Source organism: Alligator mississippiensis, chromosome 2, assembly GCF_030867095.1.
Source record: "Alligator mississippiensis isolate rAllMis1 chromosome 2, rAllMis1, whole genome shotgun sequence".
Classification (NCBI taxonomy): domain Eukaryota; kingdom Metazoa; phylum Chordata; order Crocodylia; family Alligatoridae; genus Alligator; species Alligator mississippiensis.
In genome coordinates, this window is record NC_081825.1 from 230,107,029 (window position 1) to 230,132,571 (window position 25,543).

Genomic DNA, 25,543 nt, shown 5'->3' on the forward strand with positions numbered 1-25,543 from the left:
GGAAATGGAGTCTGACTATCGGCTGGATTGGCCATTTTGCCCACCCCTGGCATAACAGTTTCTGTGGTACTATTCTTGCTTATAGAATGGCAAAACTTTCACTTACTTAAATGGGAGAAAAAGCAGCTGTAAAGGCAAGAAGAGACGATGCGATAGATCTAACAAAGAGCTTTGGGCATGGATAAATAGGTTGTTTACTGTGGGTTAAGAAATAGGGAAGCTTTACTACGTATCAGCTGCTCCACAGTAACCGCCTGTGTGCATGTTTCTGTTTCATGGTTAGTGGAAACTAAACTTATATGCTCCTCAGGTTTAATTTTTGGGGGATAGAAAAAATGTCTAGACAGAACACAATCTCTCTCCTTTAAATGTAATGATTGAAAATATTTCAGAGAGGATCAGTAGAAAGGTTTTTTATTCCCAATATTTCTTTCCTACAGTAGATTTCAACTTGACTAGTTAATATTGTATTTACTCAAACCCAAGACAAGGGTTTTTTTTTCCCCCAAAGTGCCTGGGGGGAAAAAAACTTTCTTAGATTTGAGTACCTGCCCAGGATAGACAGTGGCTCTGCTCTGGCTTTAGTGCCAGGTTTGGGGCCAGAGTTAAGCTGGAGCTGAACCACAGTTTTCCACAGGCTGAGGCAGCTTCTGTGGTGGAAGAGAGAATGCTCAACAGGGGGAAAATGTAGGTGGGAACACACAAGACCCCAAAGCCTACCCCCCTCCTCCTGGCCACTTGCATGAGGGACAGAGGAGCCAGGAACAGGCACAGGGGGCAGGGCAAGGGGTGTGAGGACAGGCAGAGTTGGCAAGAGGCAGGGGTCTGGTCCCTTGCCCCCTGCCACTGCTTCAAGAGGATGAATTTAAGATGACCCTCCAATAATTAGATTCTATACATGGAAAATTATAATAAATTTTCCATGTACAGAATCTAATTATTGGGAGGGTCATCTTAAATTAGAAGTAGTCTTGGGCTCAGGGTTCTATAGTAATTACTGAAATACAACTGGCCTTGTCTACATTAGTTTTAGGACACGCTAGTTAAACTTTCTAGTTAATGCAGTCCAAAAATGCCTCTTTTTATCCTAAGTTAGACATGCTGTCAAGATGCATAAGTATAAATAAGGAAAATGTTTGGCCTGCAGAACCTTTAGGGCTGGTGATAATGCATGAGAAAGAACCCAAACTTTGACTTTTAGATTCCAGCAGAGACATAACCGAGTAGCCACCAGTACCTAGGGCAGCACTGGTTGTTGTAGTGCCAATTGCACTGACATGATCAGCTGCCACTGCAGTTGCAGCTCTTTTCATGCTTTCATCTTCCCAACAAAGGTGGCTCCTGGGGCTGTCCTCCCCCACCTTCCCCCACCCCTGAGTTACACTACTCAGAGGGATTTTAGAAGGAGCTTGCAGGGTTGGCTAGTGTGGGAAAAAAATTACTTGTAGGCTGAGCAGTGTTGAACTTGAATTTACTGAGAAACAGATAGTAAATAAGCGACTGCAGTTCTGTTTTTAACAATACATTTTCCTGGTAGAACTGACTTTACCTATGGAGCTTGGTTTGAGGCTAGCAAGCCCCAACCATGTGTAATTCTGTAGCTATATTCATCACCAAGGATCCGGGTTTTCCATTTCCCATGGAAAAACAAGAAAAAAAGGGTGGATTTTCCCTTGACCAGAGAAAAATGCAGATTTTTCATTTTAACAGAGAAACACATGGGCAGGGGGTGCATCACCAGAGCAGCACGGGGCTTGCAGCAACTGCAACAAGCTTCCTCACCCGGGTCCAACCCACTGGGCTGCAGAGGCCTTGGGGAATGGCAGCATGGCAGGGAGCCCAAGCCCACAGTGGGCAGCCTGCCCCATGCACAGATCTGGGGGGGTATGGGTCACCCTTTCCCCCCTCTGGGAGTTTGTACAGCAGTGGGGAGCCAGTCCCACCCCTCCACCCAAGTCCACAGCAGGCAGCCTGCACCTACCCCACCACGGGCTCCACTCTGGCTGTGCCACTGGTGGGAAAAGGTGAGCTGGGCTCCCCACTTGGGCTGCAGCAACCTCCTAAAGGTGACAGTCAGGGCTCAGGTGCTGCTGCAGGGGGCAGGGGGAAAGTGGATGCGGACCTGGCTCCCTGGCCCTGTAGCCCTGGCAGCTGGGGGCCACCTCCAGCAGGGCTGGTGGGGAGCAGGGGGCTGTATGTGGGTGCAAGGGACACCAGCAAGCCCCAGGGGCCTGTGAGTAGGAAATGAGAGACACCAGCAGGTCTGGGGGTTGTGGGTGGGGAGTGAGGGGCCTGGACCTCCATCCTAGTGAGCTAAGGGGGCAGGGGGGGGACTCTGATTTTCCATGATAAAAAACTGAAAATCAAATACCAAAATGTATAGGTACTTAGAATTTATTTTACTATAGTGATTGAGACACTGGTAGGCTTCCAAATTGTTTTAAAATTGTAAATATATCAATAAAACATTGTGTTCAATTGTTACCTATATATATAGTAGTGTTTCATTTTAATTGTGGATTTGGGGGGGGGTTTATCAGAGAATTTGCAATCTTTTTATCAGGGAAAACCAGGATCCCTGTTCATCACATCAGCATACCAAATTGCTGGCTATGGTAGCAGCTCACCTAAAGCATCAGTAGGTAAATATCTACACCTATTTAATTGATTGGTTAATGAGGGCTCACTTATCCCTAGAAACATACTCTGCCTCCAGGCCATCTGCTGTCAGTTTCACTTGCTTGGACATCCATACTAAATCAGATGATAATTTTCACAAGAGTTGCTATGATTATGATTAAATGATGATATTAACCTCCTTCATAAAGCACTTTGAGGTCTACTGATGAAAAGTGACACATAAGATAAATGGTCTTTCCCAGGAATTGGGCATTCCATTTTCTTTAGCCAGGGGCATACAAAGGAGTGAGGTTTCTGTGGCCCTTGATACACATTACATATAAGACACTATTAACAAGTGCCTTAAATAGTAACCTGGCCACACGTTCAAGTCAATTTAAGGCATGATAATGCAGTAAATGAGCCACAATTTTATTCCACATATGTTTGCTAGGACTGTGCGAAACAGCGGTGTTTCATTTCGACTTCCATTTTGCCGTTTTGAAGGAACAGTGTTTCATTTCGCTGTTTTGAAGCACTGTTCCGTTTTGTTTTGTCAAAACTGTTTCACTCTTTTGATGCTGTTTCGATGTTTTGCCCATAGACTATAATGGGGAATCATGAAAATGCCTATAACTTTGTCATGTCTTTCCTAATTCAAATGAAAACACCAGGGATGATAGTCCCTGCTGAGGCCATGAAGCCTGATAGCTTTCAAGGAAATAAGTGCAGGGGTTTCTGGGAAACTGCACCTCAAACTGCTAACAAGCAAAACTCATGACTTGTGACTGACTGTATGTTAAGGTGCAACAGGGTGAAAACTGCAGGGATGGTAGCCCCCGCTCAGGCTATGGAGCCTGCCAAGTGTCAAAGTGATAGTCTTAGGGGTTTCTGGGAAACTGCACCTCAAACTCGTGTCACTTGTAAGTGTAAAAACACAGAGAAGACTCAGTTCAAACAATGCTTTTTAATTTTATGCTGTTTTTCTGTCCCGCCCCCAGAGCACTGGGATTGGAAGGGACCTCAGGGAAGGATCACAGTCACTGGCCAGCTACACATCAATAGCAGAGCAGTCCTTCCCCCCTCTTCCCCTTCCCTCTCCTTAGTTTCTATTTAGCTGCAAGCAAGCCCAGTTTCGAAATTAAAAATGTTTCAAAATTTTCTAAGTGTTTCGAGTGCCCTTGTTTCATTTCAAAGCTGTTTTGAAGACTTTCATTTTGATTTAGCTGTTTCGAGCTCAAAATGCCTCAAACCAGCTTCAAAACAAAACACCTGTCAAAATTTCACACAGCCCTAATGTTTACCAACTTAATGGTTCATTTGTATCCTGCCTTAAATTGGATGTGTGGCCAGCAAGGTTGGGACTGGCCTATGACAAATCCTGGCACTCAGTTGAGTGTTGGGATCCACCATGGGGCAGCCCCAGGGTCTGGGACATAGCTGTCCCCTACCTAGCTGTGCCAGGGGGAGAACTAGTCCCTGAAACTAAGACCCCTGCCCAACCCTGAAGGCATATGGGGGTGCAGTGAGCCCAGCACTGGAGAGTGACTCTGATCTTGGGCTCATTGCACCCCAGACCTTTAAAAATTGCATGTCCAGCTGATCCCCATGGACTGGGGATGTTAGAAAGCCACTTGTGCAGTTTAGCTATACACACAGATTTTAAAGGTCCCAAGTGCAATGGGATTCTGGGATTAGGGAAATCCCAGGGTCCCCATGCTCCAGGATCTGTAAATTCTATGTGCTGGGTGGCAGAATTTACTCATTCTGATGCATGGGGACCTTTGGTTTGTACTGCTGCAGTCCAATCCTGAGGTTCCTGTGCAGGGTTGAGTAAGAATTATGTGTGCTGCCGAGCTGGGGTTTTGACAAGCAGCTGACTGTCACCAGGGGCTGGAGACTGGATGGAGGCAGTTGCAGACCCCAATTCAGTCCTAGGCCCCAGCTGACAATCAGCTGATTGTGGGCATCTAGCTTTCAACTTGCTGGTGCAGCGGGAGCACAGAATCATGATGCCAGGCTCTCTCTGCACCGGCAAGTAAGGGATCTAATCCCCAATACCAAAACTGCACATCCTGCCATATGTGTATGGCATGGCTGGAGGTGCAATTGTTGGTATTGCAGATCAGATCCCTTCATGCCTTTAAGCAATTGTAGGTTAGTAGCCTAACAGCTTAGAGTGCACAGCCTGAACAACCAGGTACCCATTTATGGATAGTCAACAGGTGGCAGTCTTCAGCATGAGTCTAGAACAAAGCTGAAATTCTTGCCTCTGGATCCATACCAAAGCACCTTAATTATTCTACTACTTCACCTGGTACTACATATGAGCTAGCTAACGCCCAGTTGATACTCTATATCTTCTGCAGAACTGATTTTAGGAGATAATAACATCTACTGACAGGGACTGAACCAAAATAATACAGAAAATATGTGATTTATAGTTTATTTGAAGATAACCAAACCATAGCCAAAGACATCTGTCTGGTTCAAAAAGGAATTTTATTTGTGTTATTTGTGTTGTTGGCTTATGTAGTTATATTAAAATCCCTGCTGCTCCTTTTCCTTCCTTTGCTTCCTTCCTCACTTTGATTTCTATTTCTTGATACATTTTGTTCTCATATCTCATCCGTAGATTATAAACTGTTCAGGGTGAATTATGTGTGTATATAGTTGCACAGCACTTCCAATCCTGATGAGAAACCTTTAAAATCTACTCCAATACACACATTTTTGGCATGGCATGTTTCAAAGTAAAGGAAAATGCTCTCTGCTTATAAATTGCCTAAACAGATCAAACTGTTGTATTCAAACATAGCATGTCCTTGCTGGTGAATTAATGTTTGAAATCTTAAAATACATTTCACCAGATATAAAGAAGTTTCCATACCAAATCTGAAAATGTCCTTTTATGTAATGCTGAAGTGTAGCTGAGCTCATACAGTTAAGGTATTACCCTCTTGACCTGGTGACTAGATGATATCTATTCAGAATAATCCTGCTCTTTTAAAATATGTTTTCCTCAGACTCATTAGAAAGTTATTTCTAGTTTATCTCCCTAAGGTAGGGATTGATAGAGACAGTACAGGGAGTAGAAAGAAAAGTTACTCATCAATAACTGGTTCTTTGAGTAAATCCATACTCCCCACCTTCTGTCACTACTTCTTCAGTATTTCTGATGTGGTCTCTGATTATGTTAAAGGAACTGACAATACTTGAGGCAATGGTTCCTAAAATATCTTGCACTGAATATTTGTTTTTATATAACAGCATGTGCACAGTCAAAATGATCAGTGTTTTTTAGGTTTCTCTCAATATCAAGTGTGCAAGCATATTCCAGTGTAAATTTATACTGTCAATACATTCAAAAACTGTAGTTTCTGGTAAGTAACCTTTCTTTGCTACCTAGCATATCCAGCTTTCCTTAAATTAATGTCATTCTGAATGGATTGAACATTTCAGTATTTTAAATAACTGCTTAAAGGTTTCAAGGGTTAATGTTGGTCTCAAATTCCTCACTGTTATGGCATATGACAGGTGTTTTGAGAAAATATAAACAATATACATAAGGGAAGCATGCATACAATTGAATGTTTATATGGTTTTGAAATGTGTCAGATGTTACTAATAAAATGTGCCAACTGGAGCAGTTCCATCCATTTTTGCATGAAAAACTCATACACTTCATTTCTTTACAGTTTATAGCAGATGTTAATTCAGAATTTATTTGCTGTAAAATTCAGTTTTAGTGAATAAAAGTAAAAACAGAGTTTATAAGTATAATTATGAGAATGGAGGATAAATTCTTCAGTTGTTTAAAGCCAAACAAATTACCTTTAACTTTTTTTTTACTGTCTTTTAAAACTGATTTGTTTCAAATATCCAAATTGGACACAAAAAACAGTCATGTGATAGAGTTATTTAATTCTGGATCCTGAACACTTTTTTAAAGTAATCCTCTAAAATTTAATATTTGGGATATAACATTATTAATGAAGTATAAAACATAAAGTTCTATACATTATTTCAAATAGTGATTTAAATGTCCTGCAAACAAGTGCTTTTTTATCTTAATATACTTCTATTTTTTAAAGTAGATCAGGCAGGAACAGAGCTACTCAGTTGAGGATAAATTGTCCACTGTTTCAAATGGCATGCTGGTAACAATATAATTTGGCCATATACACACAAGCAATGGGCAACAGCTGATTTTAATACTATTCTGTGTTTGGTGTGTTTTGATTTTCCAGAATGAGAACAAAGCTTTAGATATCACAGTTCTCCCTGGCTATGTTTTCCTCTTCCTGCTGACAAGTCCTTGGTGTTCTGCCTCTAAAATTGCATAGACAGGTAGGGCAGGGCGTCTTTATATGTATTCCCGAGAGGAGCACTTTAATTAGAACAGCTCTCAGGAGCCAATCTAACTAAAGCGCCCACAGCATCTTGTGTATTCAGCATCCCAAACTTCAAAATGGTAGCAGGGGCACTTTAACTGAAGCTTGTTCAAAGAGCTTTTGTTAAAACGCCCCACCACCATCTTAAAGCATAGAGACACTCAGTGCACATGATGCTGAGGCTGCTGGAGCCTGCTAATTAGCACGCTCCAGCAGACTCAATTAATTGAGCCTGCACCAATGTGTTCAAATTAGAAGGCATCGGAGCAGGCGCTGGGCATGTGAATAGGTGCCCTTAGAGACTGGTTCAGGAGAGTCCTGAGCTTTGTATGTCTTCAGATTTTATTTAAAATGTTCAAATGGATTCCTTCTTGTTTTCTTTGGATGTTTTCATTATCAGTTTGAGCAGACTGAGTTTACCGAGACCATTATCATAGCATTTTCATTGCCCCTGTTTTCTTGCTTAGGTAAAATAGCACACAGGTTAAGGAAAGCCAAGCAGGAACCAAAGATCAGCTCCTGGAGTTCCCTTCCTCCATCTTGATTTAAGGGAACACTCTTTCTGCTGGGCTAAAAAAGAAAAAAAATTACACAGACACTAGAAGACAGTTTCTGCCTCAGAGTTACTCACTATTCCAGCATCAACACAGCTTACCCTCCCCTCATCACCCTCCAGTGAGCTACAACCTCTTCTCAGTCAAGCACAGATTCTCTGGGTACTGTTCTTCTTCTTGCTTCTTCAGGTGCTCAAGAAATACTTGCCCAAAGATTAATCTGTAAATCACTCCTCCTCAATGCAGGAGACTTCACTGAACCCCAACACTTTAAAACAGAAGATCAATACTAATTTTACTTACTTTTTTAGGAAAGTTCCATTGGGAGCTGGAGTCTGGGCTTCTGCAACAGTATCTGCTCAGTGTGCTCAACATGTCTGTCTTTATCATGAGATTCTCACCTACCATTTTTCCTGTTCATCCTGCAGTTTTTTCCTTAAGCTGGTGGATGGATTGATGTCTATGGAAATTGAGCTAAATTTTATCTCCCACTTCGTTCTCTTTTGTCACGTTGTGTGCATGTTCTGTAGTGGCCTTACACCAAGGATTTTGTCCTGTGATACAACCCTGTTTTCTGCCTAACGTTATTGACATTCCTAAACTTCTATCTGATCAGCCTGAGAAATCAAAAATACAAATACAGGATTTTTTTTGGTAATATTTTATTAGACTAACTGTAGAGTTGGGAGAAAGATTAGCTGTTAGTCTAACATCTCTCCCAAGTCTGCAGTTGGTCCACTAAGAGGTATCACCAAAAAAAAAAAAAAATCCTTGCCTCTTGCATATTTTCTGGGCCATCAGTGCTACATCACTCTAGCTCTGCCAAAATATATAATAATAATTAATAAGATAGACTGAATCTGTGGACAGCTCTTCTGAGCACCCATGTTCCTTAGCAGTGGAACCAGTTCCAGGTCCAGAATGAAAAGGAAAATTTGCTTCCCGATTTCATGCTCTTCCATAACAGTATTTTAAAGTTCTGAGCAGTTCCCAGCCAAGTATCTCAGACTTCTGCAGTGAACCATAGCTATTATTTGTATTACTGTAGAACTTAAGAGCAGTGGTTGTGGACCTAGATCTAGGGGTGCACCAATAGAGATTTTTGGGGTCAATACCAATAATTGATTTTTAAGGAGGCATATCGGCCAATACCGATCCAATTTCTAATACACAGTCTGGCAGCTTAAAGAGCAGTGTGCAGCTGGTAAGTCTGTTTTGGCGGAAGAGGGTGGGGAAGGGAAGGGGTGTGGGGGGCAGATCGAGGCCTCTGCAGTGAGGGAGAGAGTTGGGTTGGGGCTAGGGCTGGGGCAGACGCTGCCCAGCCGGGGTGGGGCAGGGCACGGGACAGAGCCACAGCTCGCCTGGGGGGTATGGGGGGGCGACTCCCACTGCTGGGTGCACCCCGGGAGGGCACGGGGGGGCATATACCCCCTGGCGCATCTGCAGGCTATGGCCAGGGCAGCGCTGGGCTGTTCCGGGAGGGGGGTTGGCCCAGGCTGCGCTCTGGGTAGGCAGTGGCATCTCTGGGAGGGGGGCTACAGGAGGGAGCTGCAGCCATTGCAAAGTTTGCTGTAGCCCCTACAGGCCCTCCTCCTAGTGCCACCACCCACCCTCCCCAACTGCAGCCTGACCCAGCCCCTGCTGGGAGGAGCCCGCTGCAGGCCCCCCCCCCGCACAGATCCCTCCCCCCACCCTTTTACACCACAACAGTCTTACCAGCTGGAGGGACCTCTACAAGCTGCTGAGCTGTGCTCCTCACTGCCTACGTGCTATGCTGTGGCTGTGTGTATGCATGAGGCATTCGTCAGCCACACTATCAGCCACATCAGGCCGATTTCCAATACAGTCAATTTTCTTTATATTGGTGCCAATCCAAGATCGGACTGATGTATCGGTATACCTCTACCTAAATCCCATTATGATGGTAAGTACTGCACACAATAAAACTCCAGAGTTTATATTCTTTGGAGAATACAAGTTGATGAAGAGGTTAACAGTAGTGTATAAGGAAACAATGAGACAATATTGTAAGCATAATAGAAAATGGCCTTAGCTTGCTAGCACCCTACTTATCGTTGAGTGTTTAGAGATAGGGCAATACTGAATGTTCAGGAAGGATTTGAACTGTGACATTGACTTAGTTTTCAGGTGTATAGGGAGCGCTCCTTCCAGGCATAGGGGGCAATATGAAGGAAAGCAAGAAGATTTGAAAATATAACAAGTGAATAATAGCATTTTGAGTCAACATCTTGGGTAGTGAGAGAGACAGTAGATAGGATGGAATTTTGACTGTGATGACCCTTGAAACTGAAGGCAAGTATCTTATTTTTAATGCAGTAGAGAAGTGGGGGAACCAGTGCAATGATGCAAAAAGAGGGATGACATCATTAAATGACAGGCTAGAAAAATTATTTCTACATTAACACTCTGAATAGATGTGGGAAGGGCAAGATAGTATTTGCAAGGCCAGAAAATAGGATATTGTAGTAACTGGAACATGTAGAATTTTCTAGTACTTACATAATTTTAAAAAATAAACCGTGGCTTGCTCTGCCTCAGAAATTTAACTGGGACCTTGATAATGATATCAGCTTCATAAGAACCATATTCTGGTTTCAAGGGCAATAACTTTTTCTAGTTTGTTTACTTGAGCTAAATGGGTTTTTTTCCTACTCAAAAAGATATTCCAGATGTTGCATATATGATACCTGTCTTCCTTAAACAGGTACAAATTACAATAAAAGTGTAACATAAAACAGATTTGAATTACTAATTTTCCTGAGATGTAGAAAGAGACATACATTTCAGTGTTTTTTTCTGAAGGCTTCTGTGATCTGCAATGATGAGTCAGTTTTTTTCCTGGAAAACATATTCTCACAAGGGAGGCAGGGTATTACAAAAATAAGCTCTTTTTACCCCCTTTCTTTAGGCTTAGCTCGTAAAGGTTACAGAATTTAAATTTTATTTCTTTTATGTATAAGATTCATTGTTTTAATAATATCTCTGAGGACAGCACAACTTTTTCCTTGTACTTGCGGTTCTTCAATTTTTTTTAACATCCTTTTTTATTATATTGCTATTAGTGGACTTCATTTTTTCTATAATTCACACACTTATGTGTAACCAACATTGAATTTTCCATTAGATGGCTTAATAGTTGAAAGAATTGTGCCTTGCAGAAGGCATTCCACCTGTAATAGTTTAGGACTTACCAAGAGAAACCTGCCATACCTGCAACTAAGATATATCCCCTGCATACCATAAATAAAATAGGGAAAATATAGCCTTAGGATCTCCTTTATGAATATCGACTGCCTTATTGCTGTGCTGTAGGCATTTAAGGGAGAAAACGTCTCCAAGGCTCTACTGGAATTATTTTTAAAATATCACTTGAAACTATCTTTGAAGACATAAAATCCTTTATAAAACATAAGTTATAATTCAAACAACCACAAAAGAAGGGGTGTAAACCAAAAGCAAACATCCCAGTGCAACAAAAGAACAGCACTAAATCATAGGTTGGTAATGGAACTCACAAAAGATCCATCTCTATGTATCTTGTTCAAATCAAGTTGAAGAAACTTAATAAGCTTTAAACTGAAATGAAACTTTGACACTATTTCCAGTGGAAAAGCTCCAGTAAAACTAAGTGCTAGGAGTTTCACACTTTTATCAAGTATGAACTATTTCCAGTAGACCAGCAACACATTACACTGCACCAAACACCACAATTAGTAAAACCTGCTCTGCTTCCAGGCTTCCACCTCTCTCTTCCTGCAGAGATGTTAGACCTGTTTCAGACCCATTTGTTTAGTCATGTTGCTAGGTACAGACATTACACTTAATTCAACTTAAGCGCACAGAAACTGCTTTAAAGCCGTAACAGAACTGAAGTTCATGGCACATAAAGCACTTGAAAAATGATGGATCCTGCTCTAAGTTTCTCCTGGATGGATGTGTACTAATTAAAATTACTTTCTGTTAGAGTGCTTTATTGAATCTCTGTGTCAGGTCTCATTGAGGGTTAACTTCGGGCACAATTGCCATCATCCTAAGTGGCATTGTGCAGTAGGGCTGTGCGAAGCTTCAGGTGATGATTTGATTTGGAGGAGATTTGGCACGATTCAGCAACCGAATCTCTGAATTGAATCGGGATACCAATAAAAAGGTCCAAATCAATTCAAAGCCTCGCCAGGCCCCATCCCCTGCCTACTCCCCCTGAGCACCCCCCAGCCCCCACCCACTCTTGCAGCCCTGTCAATGGCTGCCCTGCCTGGCCCCAACATCCCAGCTTTTTTGCCTTTTTTTTTTTTTTAAGTCCTGTACTCACCGGCTGCTGCAGTGTCTGTCAGGGCTTCTGGGGGCTCGTGGCAGAGCCCCCCCATGCCGCACGGGGCAGTGGGGGCAGCAGGGATCACCCCCCCAACAGCTGGCAGGATCTTGTGAGTGCAGGACTTTTTTTTTTTTTTTTTTTTTTAAAGAGCCAGGAAGCTGGGGCCAGGCAGGGCAGCTATTGACAGGGCTGGGAAAGTGGGCAGGGGATGGGGCCTGTTTGATTCAGAGATTTGGCCAATTTGGCGGTGGCTGAATCTCTGAATCAGATTCTGCTGCATCAATTCGGGACCGTGATTTGAATCACTGAATCAAATCACTGTCCCCCAAATCGACCGAATCCAAATCCGAACCGAATACTAGCTGTTTTGCACAGACCTATTGTGCAGGGCTATGCTCTAGCCTCAGGCAGAGGTCATTTACTGTGCCCAAGCATCGGGTCAGCCCTGCCCCCCCGCCCCAAGCTGTCACTGACCCGAGTCACTAACCGCCTCTGATCCCAGTCCTGTGTTCAACCTGGCAAGAGTGTGGGGTGAGGGAAGGGCTCTGGGGTCTTCTCCCCCGCCCCACCATGTGGACCTGGCCCACCTACTGTTCTCAAGATCCCAGCCAGCAAGTTGTGGGGGCCTCATAGTGGGGAGGGCTCCATTTCCTGCCCTCTTCCCTGATAGCCACTGCTGACTGTTGCCAGCTGATGGGGGGGGTGCAACTGGGGAGAAATGCTGCCCTGGCAGCCTCCTGGGAGACATCTGGCAGTGCCACCATTGGCAAGTGTGGGCAGGCTACAAGTCCTCCCCACCAAACAGCAAACATCTGTTTGGTTGGCTTCCACTCTAGCACTTTGAGTAAAGTGTAGAAGTTAGAGCTCTCCTGCTAGGGGCCTTTTTGAACATCTGTACTGAGCCATTGTAAGCAAGTCCTCTATTAAGGTTCTAAGAAGGAAGCTGCTCTCTGAATTCGCCACAGTAAAGGGACACCTGAGACAGAAAAATAACAGGGAACTGATTACTCAAATGTGATGAACAAAATTGGCACTTCACTTTTTTGGCTGGATGGATGTTCCCCTTAAAAATATTTTCTTGCTCCTCAAGTTGTTTCTCTTAAATGCTTGCTCAGCTCACATCAGAAGTGAAAACAGGCCTCTTTCAGAATTACTTTTCAGTTAATTTTTCCCTTGATGGAGCAATTATGAGAATGGTATCTAGATGTATTTATACAGGTTCTGAAAGCATGTATAATCAAGGAAAATTATTTCATAGGCAGCATGAAGTAAAACTACCTTGGGGGATCTGTGGAAGATGATATTCTGAATCTCTCCTTCCACCCTTTAAAAATATTACTGTTTTAATGGTTTGTGGTTTAATAGTTGCATGCATCAAGCAAGAATATAATTATTTTTCCATTGTATGAGAGACTAATATATATTTTTCTCTCTTTATTTATCAAACCAAATCCTGCAAATTCTGTGACAGTCACTACTACAACTTCGCATCCTGATTCATATAATTTAGTTTCAAGCCTCATAGAAGGGTTAAATTGCTAGTGGGTTTTACAGCTAAAGAATAGATCCAGTCAACTGGCAGTGTATCTTTAGGGTCTTACCTTGTCCTTAAAGTTCAGGGTAGAGGGATTGATCCATTTCAACTTAATATTATACTTTTTCTGCTGGGATTGATACATAATCACCTTTACCAGTATTGATATTTTATATTAAATATCTAAATTTGAAACACATTTTCTTTTAATATAACCTATCAACCTACATATTTTCCTCTTTTTTTTGATTGGGCAAGCTTAATTTTCTTTGCTCTGAAACAAGGAAGTGGGGGGTCCAAATCATGTGCTCCATAAGTCCTTAAAATATGTAAAATTGATCATTCTTTGATAGTTCCTTTTAGCAAGGAACAAATTCATACCTATCTTGACTTGGTCTAAATGCAATTTTTTCACTTGGGGCACTGACAGACATGAAAAACAAAACAGCACTTCACCAGAAGAGGAAGCACATTAGTTTGACCTGGATCCCCAACATCTGTATAGGCCAGGTGCTTCAGTGGGGCTTTGTGACACATTTATTTAAAGCTGAATAGATAAGAGCACCAAAAAGCCCTGCTGAAGCACATGATCTATACAGACGTTGGACAAACCAGGTCAAATGAACACAATGCCTCTTCTGGGTATGCACTGCACTTGGCACAGGGGCACACCGAGGTGGAAGTGAAGTGCTGTTTTTTGGTGTTTTTTCACATCTGTAAGCACGAAGATTATATTGATTGGCACACAGAGTTCACTTGTATTGTGATTCATTTGTGCCTGTCCCAGAAGTTTACACAAGATTGACATGAATATAAGATGGTGGAACCTCTGCAGAGTTGGCCTACTTCTATGTGCACTATACCAGTGTTAGTAGTAATATTATTAGGGTATGGACACCCATAACACTTAGACCAGGTTAGGCATAGTTTAAACCTGAAGTGGACAGATGTATGAATCAGTACAGAAGTACAAGCTGCCTGGAATGGTTCAGTGTCCCTGGAAAATCAAGTACTCTTTTGTACTGGTTCACTTGGAACCACATCTTTGTACACAATGTGCAGATACCAAGCATTCCATGACACAAGTCCGGTTGGTCCTCCACACGCATCCCACACTGCATCCTCCTCACCATGTGCCCACTGCTCTGTTCTTCAAGTAGTCATTTTGGTACTCAGCCAGAACTGTACTGCCCCTGCCAATGTCCCCTTTTCCCCCTTTTGGCACTTTTTATCAATGAGCTCCTTGCACTGCATATTTGATAAAAGCTATCTTTCTAACAAAGCTGTATCCTCACTCCCGACTCAACCACTTCATCATGACCCCCCATCCCTCTGCAACCCTAGGAACCAAAAAAACAAGGGTTCAAGCACCCTCTGCCCCAGCACACTGCAGAGTTTGGTCAGTTGCATGCTACTGAGTTTTACTGCGCTCATATTTACGAAAAAAGGGAAAACATAAAATTGAAAATGTCCCCCGTTGCAAGTCACTCACTGCCTGCAACCCCAAAGCACAAGTGCAAGCACTTCCCCCCTGACCCCTGCTCACCCATTGTGAGGCATGCTGAGATAGGTGCTCATTCTAATCTCTTGGTGTCGGAGCCACAGCACTTCAGTGCATGAAAGGTAGTAACCATTCTACATGGATGCTAAGGCACTATACACATGTACACCTCTGACCTGTGACAGTTGTGACACTTAAGAATGGTTCAATTGCTACATGTGTCTACACCCTTAATTACTGGGATTAGTTATTTGCATTTTGAAAAAACAAGGTTTTTTAGTTAGATAATTAGTCTTAGGTCATACATATGCACACATGTACACAAGCTCTACAAGTATGGTGGTTTCTTTTTTTCAATTCCAGTCCCCTTCTCTTTCCTACTCACCTTTTTCACACCATTTTGTCAAAATAAGAAGTGGACATTCTTACATCCTTCTGCTTCTTGGAGGTAGAGAAAATATGTCCTTGAAGTTCAGGGTAGAGGGGTTTAATCCAATTATTTTCTGCTCTCAAAAGAAAGAAGTCCATTCTAGACTAACATTCATCCATAGCCATTATGTCATATGTGGTAGTGACCTCCAGATGCAGGGTCTGGATGCCTGAGTGAAACAAGATGAACAAATCTATATTTAATAGAGGTATTTTTAAGCAGGAAGAGAGCCAAATCAAGAATTTATTTTTAACCACTGAGTTGATGAATCTTAGAGAAACCTTTAGCCATAGAGCAGGGGTGACAACTTGAAAAAGGCCTAGCATGCTAAAAATGTTCAATAGAATAAATGACAAGTTTACTAGGTTAAGCTCTTGTCTTTCCCCCCTCCACTTTCTAAAAGGAATTGCTTCCCCCCTATCAACTTGCAGAACCACCATTTGGCAATCAAGGATTTGGCATCCTGTAAAAATTAGCACTGGAGAAAAATGTTGCTGTGTAAGTCTAATGATGTCATCTCACTTTTAGCACTGTCAATACCTGCTTAATTGACCCATATGTATAGAGGTTCCTTTTAGCTGTCAATAGAAGTTATTTCTTTATGGAATCATTCTATTTCAGTCGAATGAGTCTCATCTTATACTGAGTAGATTAATTTTCCTCTCAAAATCAATCAGATATGTAGTGTATTTTAAAATAACCAAACAAAACTCCCATGAAATTAGGAAGGTTAAGTTAAAACCTAACTTCCAAAGAGGAGAGAAGAAACATAAAAGTTAGTACAGATAGGACTACTAATATACAATGTAAAAACCATAAAACATTTGGAGAATCTTAGTGAAAAAACGTATATATAGTAACACTCAGGGAGTCCATCTACACATTCCATTAAAGCAACGTGATAAAACTCTAGCAGAGTTTGTGCTAGAGTCAGTTGCTCCTAGGAACAGCATCTGCACATGCTCCCAGGACCTCAGCAGTGTGAGCTGGGGTGGAGCAGCCCTGAGCTGACAGCAGGCTCCAGGGATCAGCTCTGGGTGTTGGCATTGGGCAAAAGAGTGCTAAAGTGTGGAAACAGGTGGAAGGAAGGCCCCACACTTTAGCACCCTCATGCCCCAGCCAGCCCCTGTCACCATCTACACATGCTTCAGTGCACATACTTATTCCACTGTAGGATAGTACTGACCTCTACAGTACAATCCATGGCAGAGTTAAGTTACTGCACCCTAATACTAGCACATGTATAGATAGTAATGCTTTACTGCAGAGCTAATTAGTCAACTCCACAGTAAAGCGCACGTGCAGATGCACCCAGTGTGAAGTTACAGGTTACATTTAGACTATACTAAGGTCACTTAAAATGCAAGCGTCTGTACATTAAAGTTATTTAACTCATGCTAAGTGCCCTGTCAGTGTCTCAAAGTTATGCCACTTCAGGCAAGGGTTAACTCTGTGCTGTGCTATCTAGCATGTGTTAGGGTAACTTCAATCTGCTCCATGGAGCTAAAATGAGCAACTTGCAGCCCTTCATAATCCCAGGATGCATGACTCCTAGTGCCATCCTCCCCAGCCAGAGCAAGGATAGAGCCCAAGTGACCTGGCTCCTAGCCATGCCCTTGTTTGCCAGCCCTCTAATGGCAAGCCAGAGCTGTTCAGGCAAGAAGTGGTATTAACCTGTCGCATGTGACTGCTTACAGCACATTCTAACTTTAAACCGTTTAACATTCCACAGGTGTAGTATGGTCTAAGTGTCATGTGTAACTTCACCTTCAGTCATGTAACTACGGTAGGGCAAGTGGGGCACCATCCCCAAATGCCAATTTAGAAGCTGTGCCCGTACTGCAAAAGCAGCAGCTCTGCCTCCATTCTTCCCACCTGTCACACATTTTTTGGTGCTTGGCACTGTGAACTGTCCCTTGGCAAGGAAGCACTTAGGATAATACAAGATTAATAGTAGTAATATTTATTATCTTTGCAGTGCTGTTACAACTAGGGACCTCAGATAGGAATCATGGTCTTTCTGTGCTTTACTCTGTACAAATACAAATGTTCAAAGAGTTTACAATCCAAATATAACATGAGAGGCAATTTGGGACTATACCAGAAATAATAAGAATGCAAGATCACAATGAGGCAAGTAAAAAGCTTTGTGAGAGTGGGATTTATGGAAAATATATTCCATCCTGAACAAATTGTTCTTCAGGATTTGAGAAATGCATTTTGTCCTACCTATTATAAATGAATGCTATGGAAGATGGACATGAAGGTCTAGTTCGGGGGTAGACAACCCCCATCATGGGTGCCAGAGCGTGGCAAGCAAAAGCATTTTGCTTGACACATGTGCCTTGGAGCAGACAGCAGGGAAGGAGCCAGGGTGCACTGCCACAACAAGATCGGGCCCCTTGCAACTCCACCGCCATCTGCCCCTGGCATGCCAACATCTTACAAGTTGAGGTTGCGGGTGTTTTTAGCACTCTGCCCAAAAACGTTGCTGACCCCTGGTCTAGTTAAACATTTGTATGCAATCCGAAGCAGAATATAAATGAGGAAATTTGCAAGGAAGTTCTTGGAAAGTGTTAGACTGACATTTTCATCAAAATAAGTCAGCTTAATTCTTTGATTTTATTCACGGTCACTGCTCCTATAAATTAGAGTGACAATCTCCAATCTTTAATATGATGGCAGTCCCCAGGAGAGACCCAGATCCTCCTTGTAATTACCAACTTATTGAAGGGTTTTAAATGTGGATTACTTGAAATTGTTTCTGATATACAGTCTCCTACAAACTGATTGATTGTGAAAGAGCAATCTCTGTGGGACTGTCTCATTCTGTATCTGAAATGGTTAAGTATTTCCTTGCACCTTCTACATGCTCTTACTCCTGAGTTAAGAGTCATTTGGATTTGTCTCTTAGTCATCACTGACAGTTTTTTCACTGATAAATTTGCTGGAGGCATACCCACATGGCATGCATGTGGAAAGGGCTATATATGATCAATCTTTTCCATCTGTATTCTATGATTCATTGCATGTTATCCTCCAACACCAGCAGTAGCTGTGGTTTAACTCAGGGTGAGGTCAAGCACCTGCAGTTCCAGTATTTTGACTTCTGTTTTGGCCTTTTAAAAAAAAAACTTGTCTGCTTCCTAGCAAAGAAGGAAACCTCAGCCTAGGCTTTTCCATGGGTGTTGCTCTATGTATTGTGTTTATTTCCTAAGAGAATTTTTTCCTCAACAGTAGCTCAAGTAGACTTTTATATACATCTAAGATGAAGCTAGTATAGCTCAGCTGATTCAGTGGAAGGTGTCTGCAAAAATGACTACAGCTCTACACACAGGGTTCTACAACCTGAAATCAAAAGAATCCAGCAAAAGGATTTGCTTTTCCATGCAGCATATTACAACTTCCATCCCTGTTATATGAATCCTATAACCTGAGATGTCTGCAGACTGTATTATTGGCTCTCCTCCATGTTATGCAAAGTGTTATCCTCTGACACCCAACAAATTTGCCTTCATTTGAGCTACATGTGGGTGTCTCTTTGATAATCCATTCCTGGCTGTAATGCTGCAAATTCTCTGTGCTTCTCCTAGCCATGTACTTACTTTCCAAAAAATATTCAGCCCGTACAAAAAAGTATTTCCAACAGGGCAAAATAGGAAATTTTACCATGACCACTACTATAACAGTTCACTCTGCTTTCTAGAGTCGTCAGCCTGCCAATTGAATCCCAAAACATGAAAGCATCCTTCTTTGTCTAAACCATGAGAATTTATGACTGGTTTTATGAAGATGATTTTTTCTGGTTCTGCATATTTTTTCTTTCATGAAGCTTCAAATCTTGCTCATGTTGTTTAATGAGCTGGCTGGTCAAGCATCTGATGTCCCAGTGGGAACTTTCAAAGTCACTGAGCACATTTTTACTTAAACTTGGCTGACATTTCTGTCTGTTTGATTTAATGTATGACTTCCATAGTTAAATTACCAATCAGCTGGAGCATACTAAAATCAGTCCTCAGAGCTGTAAACACACAATCATCCAGCACACAATTCATTTTCTTCCTCTATATAGCAAGACAACACTCAGGTTTTGTCAGCATTTGGAAGCAATTTAGAATGATGTTTTACTTAGAAATTATTAAAATTCTTTATCCTATTTTCAGCCCAGTTGAGATACAGTGCCTCCCCTCCTCCTTGTAATCTGCTGGAACAATTGCAATAGAAACAATGACATGGTGCTCTTTCATCTGAGGAAATGCGTCTTTTAATGGTCCATTTGCTTGTGGTTTCCTTATACTAGAATGCACGTTTTCAAAAGCTGCTTTATGTATCAGTGCTATATAGAGCAACCTGCCAGATTATTTGGCAGAGCTAAAAAAAAAAAAAGCCATATATATATATATATATATATATATATATATATATATATAATGTCATTTCCATATTGTTTGTCCATATACAGGGATGGTGGCACATGTGGCATGTGGTCAGAGCCCCAGCTTTCACATGATTCCAGGGCCTAGGGGATGAGTACTGCTACTCCTTCCTTCCCAGTCACCCCCTCCTTTCCCCTGCCACTGAATTCAGCACAGGAGGGAAGAGTGAACAGTATTCAGCCCCTGGTATCTGGAGCCATGCAAAAAAGCAGGGAATTCAGTCAAACCCCACCCCAATCAGCTGGTGCACTCAGAGTTTGTGGCCCATGCAGAGCTCTGGCAAGGCAGCAAGTTCCCTGTGCATGCGTGGCACAGGCAAAGTGGTGATGGTGGGGGGAGTGGGGCACAACCCCTCTTGCCCCATTCTTGGATCTGCTGCTGTAAATATAAATCGTTTTTTCATTCAGGCATCTTGAAGCACTTTTCAGTTAACTAAGACTCCTGATCCCAAGTGTGTAGATATCATTAATGATGGATGCATCCTATGAGTTTGAAGTGCTATGAGCCTTTTGAATTCTTTTTAATTAGTTTGTTTAGTGAAAACTAAAACAGTTGGAGAAGCACATGCAACTTTAGTCTTCCTTTTCTGTCTTCTTTCACTTGGAAGGAGCAGTCATGACAGTCCTGACACCTTTCACCTCCCCGTTCCTTCATTGGTGAGAAAAAGTAATAATGAGACTACACCTTATCCATTTTTCTTCAGCAGGTTTTGAGCTACCTCTTACTGTATTGTGTGTCTTCTTAGGACCAACTGCTCTTCCCGCCATCATTTTCTGGGCCTGCATACTCCCTCCAGGCAGCAAAGATTTTTATAAATACTAGTACTAGGAAAAGAAACTTCACAGGACATGCAATCTACTCACCAGCCATCTGGCTATGGAAAGACCTAGAAGTTGTCCCATCTCATTATACTATCCCTTTAAACACTGTAGTGAAGAGATACCTGGCAGGACATTAGATTGCGTGAGACATCATAAATCACATTCACCTCTACATAGGATAGCTCTCTTAGCTAGACGTCTTTTAATGTAATGTTGTGCAGTTTGGGTCATTTCTGCTCCATTGTACTCAAACAGTTGTTGCAGTAGGACAGGGAAGTATTATTTCTTAGACCTATTGCTACAGGGCACTGTAGATGACCTGTCCCCTAAGCATTGGGGTTTTTTTATTTGGAGTATAAAGAAAAAGCCTCCTTCTTTCTCCCAGTGACACAGAGTTGGTGAAAGGGTAGTCTGTAGGCAGAGAAGATACAAAAGGGCTTGCCATGTGGTACTCTCCAACCCAGCACCTTATAATATATCAATAGTAGAAAACAGAATTGTTTTTTTGCCAAAAGGGAATTAAAGTGAGATTGTCTCCATGACCACCTCTGTGTGGGAGGAATAAGAGATGGATATCAGGGATCTTCAAACTCCCCTTCTCCTTTTAATAAGTACCTTGGCACTGGGCTCTGCAACTGCAGTTGTTGGGGCAGGGGGAGGTTAAGGAAAGATTTTTTTAAACAAAATGTCAATATAAAACATTTCCAGAGAGGAGCGGCATTTTTAAGCACATTAAACTATTTGAAATTGTGGAAAAATACCCAGATTCTTCAGTCTTTTATACTCATCTTTCCTGAAGAAGAGTAGAGAAAATACGTTTTAAAAGTTTAAGAATAGAGAAAATAACTCTTCCTATGAAAAAAATCACATTTTATTCTAGTTAAACAACAAAAGAGTGGAAGAAAATAGGTTTTTTCACACTTTCTTATTTTTTAATTTATCCCATGGGAAAACCATGATTTCCTAACAGCAAAGTTTTGACTGAAGATTTTTCTCCTGAAAATTCACCAGGGGAAAAAAATTCCATTTTTCAGCCAATTTGTCCTGTCTGAGTCGCAGGTATTGTCGTCAGCAGCAGACAAAGCTGAGAGAATATGTATCTTCCATCATTTCACTTTTTTGCTTAGGTTTGAGACTACAATGGTCAAATGTGCTTAAAATTAGCAGATTGAAACCATCTCCCTGGTTATTACGGCCATCTTCAGAAGAAGGACTAGATCTGCAGCATGCGATACATCCCACAGCTTAGCAGTTTGGAATTCTTTTCAGTAGGAAAGTTGCTATATGGTATACCGTAGTGAAGTAAGGTCTGCCTCTGGTTCCCCATCTGCTTGTATTCAGTTGTATTGGAGCTGTGGCTATAGTAGTGTACTTTGGAAATCCTGAATACCAGTTGCTAGGGGGACAAATATCAATTGCTGTAAATTAGAGCGGTCCTGTGTCAGGTTTCATTTATACTCCCAAATCTGGGGGAAAAAAACAAAGGTTCTCTGAAGATACATTAGCTGCCTCAACCCTTTAGTCCTACACTGTTTGCAGTCATCTGGGCTTGACGTTCTTAGATACTGCTATTTGCTTTATGTCACACAAGTCAGCACTGGAGTTGAAAATGGAGCACAGAGATCCTGACTGCCAGTCCTTTGATCTTCTCACAAACGTAGGTTCATTCTCAAATAACATTTCATATCTCTAATAACCTGCTTAGTTTATAAATCAATCAAAAGACAGAGTGCCGTTTTGATAAATAACATGAACATATTTGTGAAATAGGGCTGGAAAAACGTGACCAGAGTGATTTTTGTTTGGCTGTTTTAAAGAGGAAAGGAGAATTTCACTGAGATCTTTAATGACATGTAGCTTTCTGATGGCATTGAAATCTTTGACATCATTTAGACAGCATGATCTGCCTGAGAAAAGATTAATGTTAATTAAAGTGGCATCTCAGAACTTCTGCAAATGACAGCAGCCAGGCTGGGTGTATGGTTATTTTTAGAAAACTCCATTGCATTCAGCATGACTCATTTATTAAGTTTAACAGATGAATCAATAGCTCAGCTTCTTATGGTAGTCACTAAACATAGAACTATATATGACATCCTGCATTCACATCTTTGCTCAGAGCTTACGTTCTGGAAGCCAAGCAACACTGCATCAGTCCAAGGGCACCAGAGAAGCTTAAGTATATATATATATATATATATATATATATGTGTGTGTGTGTGTGTATACACACATATATATGTGTGTGTGTTTTATATATATATGTGTGTGTGTGTGTGTTTTATATATATATATATATATATATATATATATTTCATAGCAGACTAAATGTATTTCTAAATGAAAACAGAAAAAGGTAGTAATGACAGGTAAAGCCCATTACAGTTCTAGCTTGTGAACCACACAAAAAAATTGGTGCAGACAAAGGGATCCTGACATTTTTGGCTTATTTTCAGACTACTAGAATTTTAAAAAATGAGAGTTTTATTTCTGCTTAACCTACAGCTCCAGAACATGAAACATCAAGCAGGTTGTAAGATGCATCTGTATTAAAATAATAATTTTCTCTCTATCAGTATTGTCTGATATAGAACAATACATCAGTTACACTTTATTATTTATCTCTTTTTTACTCCTCAGTTTCTGTCTGCCTCCACACAGTCCCTTTCTGGGCTACAGCCTTTTCAAACTTTTTTAAACTTGGTGCCTCTAGAGATCCCGTATCTGTCTGGAAATTCATGCCTATCCTGTCCTGTGGTATTTAGTTTTTGATTACTGAACAATTAAACTTCTGCTTGCTTCAGCCCAAATTATCCTGGCTCCACTTTACTGTGCACTATTCCTTATGCCGTTTCTAGTCCTCAGAGTACTCCAGGATCCTTTCATAGCTCTTTTTAAAATCTCTTAACAAAACATTTTGTCATAGGACATCTGTGGCACCCCTTTCATAATTTTTTTCCCAACACCTTGTGTTTGCATAAAAAGACATGAACTTCTGTCCTGTCTCAGACCCCTCCCCAAATAGAAATACTCTTCCTTCTAGGTTCTCTAATCTATCTGGCTTTTTTCAGATTCCCTTCTTACGCTGATTTATACCGGCTGAGGATATTGTCCACCAGATTTTTTTAATTAGTCTCATCACCTACGTTGGGAAGTAATTTCACTTCTTCCTTGGAGAGGTACTTAGAAGGTAAAAGGGTCTAAATCATGGGCAGGCAAAATATGGCTCCCAGGCCAAATCTGGCCAGCCAGGCAATTTCATCCTACTCACAGGCACCTGCCAGCTAATTGTACCCTGCCCAGCCCACGCACCTCTCTCACACCGTCATGGGCAGAAGGGCTCGACCTAGTCATGAGACAGCTTCTGGGTGGGGATGCTGCTGCCACTGCTGCAGCCTCTGGGGGACCTACTCAGCTTCCCTGGCATCCCGCTTGCTCCAGGCATCAGGTAAGGAAGTGGTAAAAGCGAGGGGGTGGGAAGCTGCAGCTAGGCAGGAGCGTGGAGCTGGGGCTGGTGGCAGCATGGAGAGCTTAGGTGGGCAGGGTGTGGGTGTGAGAGAGGGTGGGGACCCCTAACACACTCCCCCTCATGGCATGTTAGGTCTGGCGGTAGCAGCAGCAGGCGGTGGGCTCTCGTCGCCCACACAGGTGCTGCTTTTTGGTGGCACACAGCTTTGGCCAGCACTCCACATGGCAATGAGGAGCACAGCCAGACTGGTTGTCTCTATTGTGTGGGGGTCCCCACGATGCACATGCAGCTCCTGGCACTTGTGCACTACCAGGGGAAGCCCCACATGATGGAGCCAGGTGCCTTTCCTGCCCTTTGCCATGCAGGTCCCAGGACTCCTCCAGAAGTGGAAGGGAACCCCGCCCCCTGCTTTCTGACAGCCAGCTCCATCACACGGGGCTTCACCCCAGTGGCACATGAATGCTGGGAGCTGCACAGGTGCTATGCGGAGCCGTGCGTGATAGAGACGGGCTTCCTGGCTACAGCTGCAGACTGCTGGGTGGTGACACCTGCATGAGCCACAAACATCCCAAGCGCCCACCACCTGCTGCTGCTGATGATTGCGGGGGCTGTGCACCATGAAGAGTAGTGCGTGGGGGGTCCCCACACTCCTCCACCCTCTCTTGCACCCCACAAATGCCACACACCCACACCCTGCCCCCCACAACCCTCCCACATATACACCCCTCCAAAATACCCTATTGCCCCCGCACACACATAGCCACACACTCTCACAGCCCCCCACGTACATGCTCAACCACACACCCCCACACAATATACAATAAAACTTTTATTTTTGAGTTATTATGCAATCACCTCTCTATATAGTATGCAAACACAAATCACGACAAAAATGTTTTTTTAATAAAATTCAAATACGTTGAATAAAATTCAAATATGTTATATAACATATGTTATATGTTCAAAAATGTGTTTGACATTTAGTATATGATTTGATTTTTTTCTGGCTCCGACATGGTAACCCTCCCCCTCCCAAAAGGAGTACTTCCGGGAGGCAAGGGGAGGGACTTGAGGTTCAAAGATGGCAGCCAGGGGGCGCGGCACCTGTCAAGGGGCAGGTTTAGCCTTACAGCCCTCAACAGCTCACCAAAACTCATTAAGCAGCTCTCCAGCCAAAATAATTGCCTGCCCCTGTTCTAAATGCCATGGAAGGGTTAGGTTCATATTTCACCCTGTTACAAAGATTCTCCCAATAGCAATAGAAATTTGAGTATATACAGCTTCTGCTTTTGAATATGTGGGGGCATAGTACTGGCCTATTTGAGCTTTGTGTTATGAAGCAAAACCAGAGACATTTTTGAGCTTCACCTGTTGTTGTAGTGGTATAGATGTGGGTCCTGGTCCTACACAAGTCCTTTCTGGTTCAGCCTTAAAAAAACCCTCAGTTATCTG

At 42.3% G+C, this 25,543-nt stretch overlaps 1 protein-coding gene and 1 long non-coding RNA gene across 16 annotated transcripts in view; one reads left to right on the forward strand and one right to left on the reverse strand.

Moving 5' to 3' along the window:
- Positions 1-25,543, forward strand: part of GPHN (gephyrin) — a 631,726-nt gene that overhangs the window by 268,753 nt on the left and 337,430 nt on the right. The gene's annotated exons all lie outside the window — the stretch shown is intronic.
- The window catches only part of LOC109280500 (uncharacterized), a 125,913-nt gene that overhangs the window by 75,711 nt on the left and 24,659 nt on the right, over positions 1-25,543 (reverse strand). The window contains exon 2 of the long non-coding RNA XR_009460138.1: positions 15,321-15,534. This is a non-coding gene — a long non-coding RNA (uncharacterized LOC109280500). The remainder of the gene's footprint in view (positions 1-15,320; positions 15,535-25,543) is intronic.